The sequence below is a fragment of the Passer domesticus genome, chromosome 1 (genome assembly GCF_036417665.1).
Source record: "Passer domesticus isolate bPasDom1 chromosome 1, bPasDom1.hap1, whole genome shotgun sequence".
Classification (NCBI taxonomy): domain Eukaryota; kingdom Metazoa; phylum Chordata; class Aves; order Passeriformes; family Passeridae; genus Passer; species Passer domesticus.
In genome coordinates this window covers 3,913,072-3,924,254 of record NC_087474.1, presented here as the reverse complement: position 1 = coordinate 3,924,254, position 11,183 = coordinate 3,913,072, and the positions used below count along the sequence as shown (strand labels likewise).

The following is an 11,183-nucleotide window of genomic DNA, read 5'->3' as shown; positions in this document are numbered from 1 at the left end:
CACAAAAGGTGAGATGTAGGTTAGCAAAATTTAATGTACTTGGTTCTCAGACCTGGCTGAAGTGAAAAGGTTTTGCCTCATCCTATGGCATCCGTCAGCTGACATTGGGCACCAGTGGTCACACATCCCTTACTCATTGAATTGTCCCTCAGGATCCTTTTTTTTGGTCTTCTTTCATTCAGCTACTCTCATAAGAGGAAACCCAGCACAGGAACTGTCTGCCCAAGGAAGCAGTGGAGTCACCATCCTTAGGGACATAACTTGGTGGTGGATGTGGCAGTGCTGGGTTAATGGTTGGACTCAAGGCCTTTTCCAACTTAAATGATTCTGTGATTCTATGAAATACTTGGTTTATGTGCTCTCCAGCCACCTGCTTCCCTTGTGTAACTCCACTGATTGTCTTGGGATGGGAGAGCAATGGAGAAGGGGTTAACAGCAAGGAGCTGGTGATGATTCAGAATCCAGGTTTACAGCAATGAGTTGCTGCAACTCATTTAAGTACCCGAATTGCTGAAGTGGAGTTTTTGTTGAATCCGCACAGAATCTGACCATCTGACCAGAGATGAAATGCGGTACCCAAACCCCTGGGGGTCCTGGGGAGTCCTGGATTCATGTCCATCTCCCCCAGGCCTGGTGTTACTCTGCATGCAGCCTGGCTGTGGGAAGTGATGTGGTTCCCAGTGTAACCCACATGACACATCATCTCCTGATGCCTTCTCTGTGCACCAAGGGCTCCTTTTCCTGGCTCAGCAGCTGCAGCCCATTGAGAACCAGTGACTCATCCCAGAGAACTCATGTTTGGTAAAAGAAAAGAGGAGCCAAAACTTTGGCTCATGCCCAAGGAAAACACTGCTGTCGGATTGCAATGCTTAGAAGACAACATGTCTCTTTATCATATTAGAAATAATGAAAAAAACACAGTTTATAAATCTTCCCTGTTTGCCTTTGCCTTCATTTGGACGAGGACAAACAGTGCAGTTGGCTTTGCTTTTGTTTGCAGTCAGGCTTCCCCCACAGTGCCTTGGTTGACATTAAGCTGGGCCAAGTCTGGCAGTGCTGACATCCTCTTGCAGCTTACTCAGAGCTGCGAGACAGCCGCCCACGTGCTCTGCACCGCCAAGAGCCTCATCAAAAGGGTGTGCAAAAAAGGGGTGCCCTGCTGCCTGCAAAGGGGGTGTTTCCCATTGGCAGGGAAGGCTGGTTCCCACTAAACACACACCTCTGCAACACAATGCTAAGAGAAGATCTGAAACTCTGACAGTGAGGAAAGAAAAGTGGTGAGTCTGCCAGCTTTCGATTTGTGGTGATAGAAAAGGTGTGAGGTGTCCAACACTGGCAGCAAGAGCAGCACAACAGACTCTGCACCCACACAGCTGTTGGATGTGGTGATCCAGGCAGCAAGAGTGGGCAGGAAAAACAGATGTCCATAAGGGATGGGCAGCTTGCTCAGGCCCAGAACCCAGATTTATACTCAACACCATACCCTTTCTGTCACAAGGCTGGAGATTTGTTTTATTTCTTTTGCAGTCTTGTAGGAGAGCACAAATCCTGTTGCACACTCAAGCCAGTGCTTCCTAAAACAGTGCTGATCACATCCACTCTGGATTATACATTGAGAAAAAGGGTAGTTTTTTTTACTTAGACAGCTTCTTATCTTCAGATTCTGCAAGTACATCTGCCTAGTCCCTGCTTCTGTGAGACCTTATGAAATCATCCTCTGAAAATAAGGGGTGTTTGGGAAAGGCAGTGTGGGCAGGAGTACTTTGTTCCAAAATTAGAAACCAGGAGTCCTGGCATTGTGAACTGCAGGCCTGCCAGTCTCCTTGCCTGGATTTTCCATTCAGATGAACACAGTCAATGAGAACAAAAGCTTCCTTTTTTCCCTCACTGACACCTGTCTCTTTACTCCAGGATGGTGTTCCAGCTTTCCATTCTCCCTCTGGGAAGCAGGGAAGCATTGCCTGCTTGCAATACCAGCAATCTCTATGCCAATGTGGAGGGAACAAGCTGTCCACTGTCATTTTTGTTCTAAGCATCCTCCAAGAACCAGCTCCTTTCCTGGAGTCCTGGAGTTAGGCAATTCATGGGACTTGGGAGGAAGTCTCTGAGCTTTGACAAAGTTACACAGGGGACCTGTAATAGAAGAATTGGATATCAATGTGAACATCAGCATGTGAGCTCTTTGTTAATCAGAGAAAACCCCCTGGGATAACAGGTCATGGACAGACCCCAACTTCCAAGTCAATAATCATTCAGCAGTCCTTTCCCCTGGCTTCTTTGGGTGTCCTTTTCATTCATTAAAGCCATTTATGGTCTCTTGTTTATTCCTGGTGTTGAGTGTGACAGCCAGAACTGCCTGTTGTATCCATCCTGGGTAACAGAGTCAGAACATTGTACTTCATCACCCCTGCAGTAAGGTCCCCTGTTATGGCTTTTGCTGAACAAATACAAAAATATCTTAAAAATATAGCCAGTTTTGTGACATTTCTCTTTTCCTTTTCTCTGCTTCCCTCCCCTCCCATGTTCACAAGCACCTGTGCCCAATTTCATTCACAATGTGCACCCACCATCTTAATTCAGATGGTGTTTCACCTGTCAAAAGCACAAATTGGCCTGAAAATTTTCCTTTTTCATTTTGGAAGCAAATCCCAACTGTTGATCCTTTCAAGTCTCTGTGAGAACAATGCTTTTGCATTTATCTGGTCATGCATGAAAAGTCTGACATCGTTATTTGATGTTTTACTGATTCTCCCTCCGAGCCCTTCACAGAATCTTGAATCATGTCATCATTAGCTGTTTTCATAAAAGCATAAAAACTCTGGGATCAACACAGAGTGCAGCTCTGCTCAGGGACAGACCAGAGATTCTGTTACCAGTCCTGTTGCATCCAAACGTGTGCTCTAATGGCTCTTTGACTATGACAAGCACAGTTTGAACAGCAGGATAAACCCTATCCACCAAACACCTCTCTCTTTTCACGCATGTCTGACACTGCACCTAGATCTATCCTTCAGCTTTTTGAACCATTACTAACAGTGACAACCTGCTTTTAATGCCAGTTTCCTTCCAGAGACAATGCTTTGATGTTTTCATTGCACAAGGCTTGGCACTCTCCTCCCTGGTGGAAGCAGAAGGACATTGCCCTGCTCCAAGGGTTCAGTTCTCTGCCTGCAGAAATGCAGCCACTCTTTCTGCGGGTCAGAGGCTTTTCCCTGATGCCATTTGTCATCCTGGCTTGGAGGGGTCTTGCCATCAGAGACAGTGCAGGGACTGTCTGGCCTTGGATCTGCTCTGAACGTCCTTGTAGGAAAACATAGACACCGACTGCTCTTTGTAGCTCAGCTTGTGACCACTACTCATTAAATCTGTCATTTCCTCTTCTGCCTTTCAGCGGCGTTTCCTCCATCAGGAACCTAATGACCCTCTGCAAGCCCTCATCCACCTACAATTACTGGACCTGTGTAAGCTTTGCCAAGTGGCTTAAACACTGTTTAGTCTCCGGTGTCAGCTGCTGCTTGTGGCTGGCACACAGGTTTGCAACACACTCTCACCTGGCTTTTATTAAATCCTCAAAATAATAGAAAAAAAATTCTACCCAGGCAAAGGATCAGACATGCACCACTGCAACTGAAGTAGCTTAATATCAGTGGAGTGTACTCACATCCTTGGCTGATGGAATTCAACAGAGCTAACCAAGGATTTACTTCAATCCTCAGCTGACAAAAAAAAAAAAAATCTCTGTTCAAGAGGCTTTTAAACTGAAAAAAAAAAAAAAGCAGCTGTGGTTTTGTGGTCACAACTAGACCTGGAAACTGTGTTGTGTTCTGCTCCATGCTTCTCCCTATGTTCTTGGAAGGGATCATTTCAACCTTATGCCTACAGCAGAATTTCTTCTGCTGTAAAATTGATGAACCCTCACTTCCCTATTGCACAGGGCAGTTTGAGTGGTGACTGCCTTCAGATCACACACCCAGCCCTAATGGTGCTATTAAAAGCACAGAAAATTCTAAGAAATAATATATATATAGAGGGTTACAGTCAAATAATCTTAGATATTTAAAAACCAAATGTTCCTGTCCACTGGGTTAAAAATCAAGAGTCACCAGGCAATTTCAGACACACAGGCTGTGACACAAGGACAAGGACTGCAGCTCTGTGTCTGCCAGCTCAGTGGGATGGCTACAGCAGATATGGGCACTGCCAGGGACAGAGGAAGAGGTTACAGTCCTGCCATGGGTGCTGAGGATCAGCTGTCCTACACACCCTTTTCCTCTTCACACCCCCCTGGACAGAGGGTTCACGCTGAGTTTTGTTTAAAGGGGGCAGTAGCTCAGTAGACAATAATTCTGAGGATCACATAAACACTTCTGCAGGGTAATCCTTATTAGAAGGAAATGCCATTTTAAGGTGTCACATCTATTGGAATTTTCTCTTGGAGACAAACCCCAAGGGGATCAGGGCATGCAGCCATCTTCTCCTTGCCCTGTAGAAAGTGAAGGTCTTTGCTGGAGATGGGAAGAGCCAACATTGAGCCGGGATGTGAAGCACTGGCCTGCAGGCTCTTACTGCTGCTCCTGCAGGTGACACTGGCACTATGGTTTGGCTGAGGAGAATGGCAAAGGAAGGGGAAAAATTTTAAAAAGACTTGGAAAAAAAAAGCCTTCACTTTCTCCACTCCTCCCCAATTCATATTTACTGTTTTCCCCCCCAAACTACACCTAAAATAGCTTTTGTCTATTGCTATTTAGCCATTTAGGTTGGATCTACCAGCTGCATGAACTTGCCTCTATTGTACTACTGCAGCTGGACTGTTGCCATCCTCCCCCCATGGGTTTTCTACAGATCTATATTTCAAAGTTATGGCTCTTGCAAAGCTCTGCTCTGTGAGTTCAGACAAGCTAAAAAAAAAATTAGTCATGTTTCCTCTAGTCCTGCTGCTTTACTAGGCTTCCTATTTGCAATCAAATTATTTTTAATTTTGACCACGTTCCTATTGTTTGCCAGGAAGATAATCATCTTATCTCGCCACCGGGATATTTCTCTCCTTTCTCATGTAGTTTCAGATGGATTAAATAAATACCCCTTACACAAAGCACACCAAGCTGGGCAAAAGGGCATTTCACCATTGCTGGCTGACCTGAAATTTAGGAAATGTCTCTTTTTTGAGAGGGAAAAAAAAAAGTTTGGAAGGACCCAGACATGAAGACATGTCATAACAGCAGCTGTGCTAATTCTACACTCTCAGTTAATTTTTTTCCACCTCAAAGTGACTTTATGGAAATTTGTGGGTGAAGTTAAAAGTTAGTGAAGGACACTGGCTTGTTTTACCAGTGCCAACGAGGGCCACAGGTACAGTCTTCTTGAGTTTTTGGTCAGGGAGAAGCCAAAAAAATCGGAGTGGTCCTCTGGGAACTCTCTGCTCCTTCTTCCCATATGGAACTATTTAGTTCATGCAAGGAACAGGGAATCCCCCGTTTGCCCATCCAAGGAGAAGGATTTTTCCAGGAATTCCAGGAAGGACTTTTCAGTGGGTGCTTTTCTCCCCCTCTACCTGCCTGGAGATCCCACCAGAGGGACTGAAATGGAACCGGGCCATTTCACTGCCCTTTGAACTCCGACCTGGAGTCCTTCACAAGGGAAGGATTTCTGCCCAGCAAAGGCCAGCAAGCAAGCTGCCAGCTCAGAGCAAACCAAGCGGGGAGGAGCAGCCACCCCGAGAGCCTCCCAGTGCTCCCAGTGTCCCCTCCGTGGAGGAACTGGTTTGTAAACACGCGAGCCGCAGGCGCGCAATGGAAAGTTGCGCGGACGAGCGGCGCGGCTGGAACCCAAACTGCTCTGCTTTGTGTTGTGCAACCTTCACCCACATCCACTTTCCTCCTGCTGGATGCCGAGTGCTTTACCTCCAGCTTCCTAATTATCGGAGCGCCACGGCTTGTGTTTCGCCGCAGATGAGGAAATGAGGACATATGGCTTTTGTGATAAGAGATTTATGTGAGCTGTCTGTGCAGAAGCCCTGCAACTTTCTATACCAGTCCATTTGTAAAACAAAACACGCGTAAACAGCCAGGTTTTGATTGTTTCAGTGATTTCTTCGCCCTCGTGACAGATATAAAGGAAAAACTGGAGGTTTCCACTTGGTGCGTGCAGATAACTCCGTGGCAAATGGGAGAGATCCCACTTGCAGTAAATCACTCAATCCTTCCTTTGATTTCTGTCACCTAAAATCCAGCTCCATGTGGGCAAATGGGAAGAAATACAAAAAAACTGGGGCTCGATGGCTGCTCATACATGATCCCCTTTCAGCTGTAGGAGTACAAATATTCCTGAAAAGCTCCTGGCAAGAGTACAGAAAATAGTGCAAAATACCAATCAAAAAGGCAGCCAAAATCCAGTGATTATAATGGGTGGCTTTGGCTACACCCCTGTAGATTGGTTATTGTTCAAATCAAGAGAGAGATTAGAGAAATAGGGTCATATTCTCAAGGAACAAAATCCTATTATCAGTGGGAACAAAGAGCAGAACAGTCTGGAGACACATACCCATATCCATGTCTGGGCCACGCTCTCTCAGTCCTCCTCTTGTCCCTTACACTCTACTCAAGAAAAGCCAGTTGCAGGGTGGACAATCTTGGTTCTTTTCAGGGAAAGTCTCAAGGTTTTTTCTGAAGTTTCTGGGGAGGTGAGATGGAAACACAGGATGTCCATTGCGATTTTTTGCTTTCCTGCAGTCTCAGCTGCAAATGCCACAAGGGTATTTCTTGTGTGATTTTCCACAATATTCAGGTGCCAGATGAACCCATAAATATTCTGGAATAGTTCTGACCTTACCTGAGAAAGTTTAAACTGAGCCTGTTTGCAGATAAGCAGGGTAATTCTCCAGGGCTTCCAGCTTCACACTTTTCAGCAGCATTTGACAGAGTCACCTTGAAAATGCACCTCAGTTTGGTTTGGTTGACATAAGTTCCAAGCACGACCCACATGTGAAAAAGCTTCACAGAAAAATGCCCTCCAACAATGTTTCCTTAACAACCCACCCAGAAATCAGACCCTCTTCACTTTCACTCTGTCAGTTTTGGAGATGTTTTTCCCTCTGTTTGGGCAGAGAAGGTGAGTCATGGAACAGAGGCAGTGTGGAAATTTACATTCAGCTGTGAAAGTGCATGCTCTGACTACCATGAAAAAAAAATCATCCACACAACTCAGTCTCAGTGTAAGTCACACCCAGCTTTGAAGAAATATGAGTTTAAACCTGTTCTTTTTGGTTGATTGACACTGCTTGCTGTTGGAAGCTGCTTCCTCTGCATGTCACATGTAGCCTTCAGCCTTTGCTTTGGAAGATCTGAAATCTCTCTCCAGGCAGCTGTGTCCAGCCAGGTGGATGAACACAAATACTGGTCAGAGAGGGCTGGGGGGCATCTATTTGCTCTGACCCCCTTATGGAGCAACTTCCCAACCCCTCAAGATGGGGTGTTGCAGAATTCCCAAGTGTTTGATGGCTGGCAGTGCATGGAGAGTGGCTCCCTGCTCTTGGGTTTTCATGCCCTGAACCCTCTCCTCCAGGATGGGCACTGAGCATTTTGTCTTCAAGTGCAGGACTTGTCCTTTCCTTTTAAAATACAGTGCCTGCTGCTGCCACCTGCCTTTTGTGCTGGAGTGGATCCTAGAAATATTCCATATATTGAGTCTGGGATTTGAGGATTTCCTCCTCATCCCAAAAGCTAAACCCAAGCTACCAACCATGAGGTTAATTTGCTGTGAGGACAGGAGGCTTTATGTGAAAAAACATTTCCTGCCATGGAAGAGGAAAAGTTTCAAAAGCCATTGAGAGATCACTTCTTGCTCTTGCCTGGCTGTGAGGGCTTTCATACAGCAGATTTTGGCATCTGCCCTGCAGAGCAGGTGATCACATCATGCAGGGAGCATTCCATGCAAGAGGAGATGCAGAGAAAGGTGGCTGGGAAGTGTGTGACCCCACAGCAACTGAGATTTGAACCCAGCCCTCACCCTTCTCAACCCCTCCACGACATTGTGACAGTAAAACAGAAGCAGAGATGAAATGCCATCCCCAAATATTTGTGCCCAGTAAACCTCTGCATACCTTTCTGAGGAGGAGCACAAAACCCTTAGGAATGCTGACATGTGTGGTTTGTGCCAGGTTTGTCTGTTAGGCAGTCCCCAGTTCGCTCAGAACACGTGGGAAATAGTTAAGCAAAATAAATGTGGCTTTTCTATGGGTCCTAACAGTAAGAGGGACACAGGAGAGCTCTAAGCCTCCTTTCCCACCTGCAGCAATCAGCAGACCTGCAATTCATTTTTGGTCAGGAGGAGCTGCAGCCAACACAGATCTGCCAAGCCCAGGCATTGCTGTGCAGAGGTTTTGGCATCACAGGCTTGCATTTATGTGCTCACATCTCTTCAGGCCCATCCCCAGCTCCAGCCTCCAGCTGAGGAGCAGCTCACAATCTCTGAGTAAGCAACTGGTTCCTTTTCTTTACCCTGAGATGGCATCACTCCTGTCCAGTTTGGAAACTAAGTATAGGAATGATTTCACCCCCCATTCTCAGCCATGTTGACCTGGCAGACAAGAGCTTTCTGCTGCTGGTCAGGGCAGGAAGCAAGAAAGGATGTTATATCAAACAGAAGGCATGGGAGAATTTCGGGTTAGATGGAGCATACTTAGTCACAGAAGAATTGGGTCAGTGCTCTGGGACCTGTGTTCACTTCCTGCAGGAACCCTAGCACAGCCCAAAATAGCAGCAGTTAGGTAAAAGCCAAATATCTTCCCATTTTTCTCCTCACAGCAAATACTAATGCTTACGTCATTAAAGGAGAAGCATAAATAGAACAAGCCTGGGGCTGTGATTTGCAAAGTTCTTGATCTGTGGATGAACCATCAGCTTTTTTCTTATAGCTCACTATTACCCACTTGTGCCATCAAACTTTTCACTGAAGATGCTATCAGGATGAAATAGGCCTTCCTTTCCACCTAACATTTCCACCAGTCAGCTGAGAATCACAGCACCCATCTACAGGTTTTATGTGTGCTCTGGTTTTCATCTCGCTGACTGGGACAGCACAGGACAGCATGCACCAAGGCAAGTGTCCTAGTGGCAGTTTGGACAGTGTTTTGGAATAGAAGGGAGAGTTTGGCTCTGTGGGTACAAGGTGTGCCACACCTGTTGTCCTCAGGGACACAGAAGAGCCCACGCCTGTTTGATGTCACCATACAGCCTGTGACACTGGGGCTGGCCACTGCTCTCCACCGTGCCCTCTCCACCAGAAACTGGCAGCCTGCATCTGTAGAACTCCTGGAAGTCAGCACAGAGCCACACTCCTCTGCCCATCCTTCCTCCAGGCTTTGGAAATGTTTCCAAGAGCGACTCGAGCCGGCAGAACCCAGGGGCAGGTCCCCAGCACGCCCCTCAGCAGAGAGCTGTGGACATCAGAGGAAACAGCCTTGACACACATCAGGATCCTTGGATTGTTCAGGGACACCCTAGAACTGGAACCCCCCCAGCAGGACTCCTGACCCACCAAACACATTCAGGGAAGAAGAGATGCTTGGAAGAATTACAGCTTTCAGCAGTAATTGGAGTGTGCAGAATCAATTCCCATTAAAACCAGGTGATTTTAAAGGAGCTGCTTGTCAATTTAGTGCCTTGTAATACTTGAACCTCAAGTCCTGGGGTCCTGTGCCTGGTTCCCAAGGTAAACACATGTGATTTATTTCAGAAAGGCATCTGCAGCACAAGAATTCATGACATACATCCCCGATGGGCAGCGGCCAGCTTTTCAAATGTGCCAAGTTGCCAGAATTTTATTAAAAGCTGTTAAGAGTTAGAAAGAAGGTGCAGAGAAAAGCACCCTCCTTCCCAAAGCCAGGTGGCTTAGGCTCCACTCACGCTGCTTCCCGAATGGATGAGGCAAGCTGGAGTCAGAGGTTCCTTCCAGCAACAGCTCAGTCCCCCTGGACGTGTCTCCGTAAGCTGCACAAATATTCTGGGGAGGGGGAGGGAGAGAGAAAAGAGCGAAACCTATTCAATTACATCAAGATCACGACTGGCCCTCGCAGAATCATTTATGGAGTGAGGGAAGCCGGAGCGGTTTGGGCTGGAGCCATCTGCAGTTATTTGGTATATACAGAATCGGTTTCTATGGATTTTATTCACAGGTCACGCGATTCTATACGAGGATGTGAGATCTGAATCTCTCAGGAGGGGTCCCTGGTTGGGGTTTCTATTGCCTTTATAGGCAATGGCTCAGACTTTCTTGCAGCAGTAACTCCTTAAAAACTTGAGGGGAATGGGGCTGGTTTTAGCATCCAGCCCATTCTTTTTTTTTTTCTCCCCCACCAAAATCTTGCATTTACTTTGTTCCTCTTCCTCTCCATAACACATTTACTAAATGGGGAAACAAGGAAATAATCAGAGAAATATTCTTACTTACTTTTTCCATTGTCTGCATGAATTTTCTCTCTTTCCCACCAGTCTGAGGGATATCTGGTACATAATTCAGCTCCCACTTCCATCTGTTTTTCAGCCTCTCATTGGCCCTTTTTAGGGGTAATTTTGCTTCCATGCCATTGTTGGCTCCTTCCACACAGAGAGTCAAGCCCAAAGGAACTTGGACACACAAAAGAGATTTGGGACAGTGGGTGTAGATCAGAACAGCCCAGAGGCTTCTCTACCTTCCCAGGGAACTGCCCAGGGAGCCCTGAGCTTTTCTGGAAAGCAAGCTGTGACTCAGAAACAACCTAAAGCTCTTTGGTCTTAACTGTGGCTCAGTTTGCCCCAAAGAGGCAAACCCAAACCAAGTTACCAGAGCAATTCCTGCACATCCCAGCTGTGTGGAGAAAGCTGGGCCCTGCAGAAGGCTCCCCTGCTGCAGCAAGAAACCACCATCTTCACCAGCATTCCAGCTGAGGAAGCCTCATCCCAGAATCAAAGAGTTTCACCCGTTTCTCATCATCTCGTGATTTTTTGTGTCAGTCCTAGGTAGGACAGCTCGCATCCAGCCCCGTGTTTTCAGAAGGCAGGAGAACCTCAGCTGGAGCTGAGGTCACATTCCATCCTTTAAAGCACAGCCGGGACCCCAGGGTGTCTCACCAGGGCTGACAGGACCTGCGGGAGCACGGGAAAAGGCACCTGGACCGAGCGGGGCTGAGGGATGGGGCAACACCCGGG

At 46.8% G+C, this 11,183-nt stretch overlaps 1 long non-coding RNA gene across 2 annotated transcripts; it reads right to left on the bottom strand.

Moving 5' to 3' along the window:
• Nucleotides 1-1,893: 1,893 nt before the first annotated feature.
• Nucleotides 1,894-10,782, bottom strand: LOC135286867 (uncharacterized). Of its 2 annotated transcripts, XR_010350873.1 has the most exons (5): nucleotides 10,447-10,782; nucleotides 8,099-9,999; nucleotides 6,829-6,923; nucleotides 6,541-6,671; nucleotides 1,894-2,133 (listed from the first exon to the last, which is right to left on the bottom strand). It is a non-coding gene; the product is annotated as an uncharacterized LOC135286867 (long non-coding RNA). The 2 variants fall into 2 exon arrangements; XR_010350864.1 differs by having other exon boundaries at nucleotides 6,541-6,923.
• Between the last annotated feature and the right edge of the window lie 401 nt (nucleotides 10,783-11,183).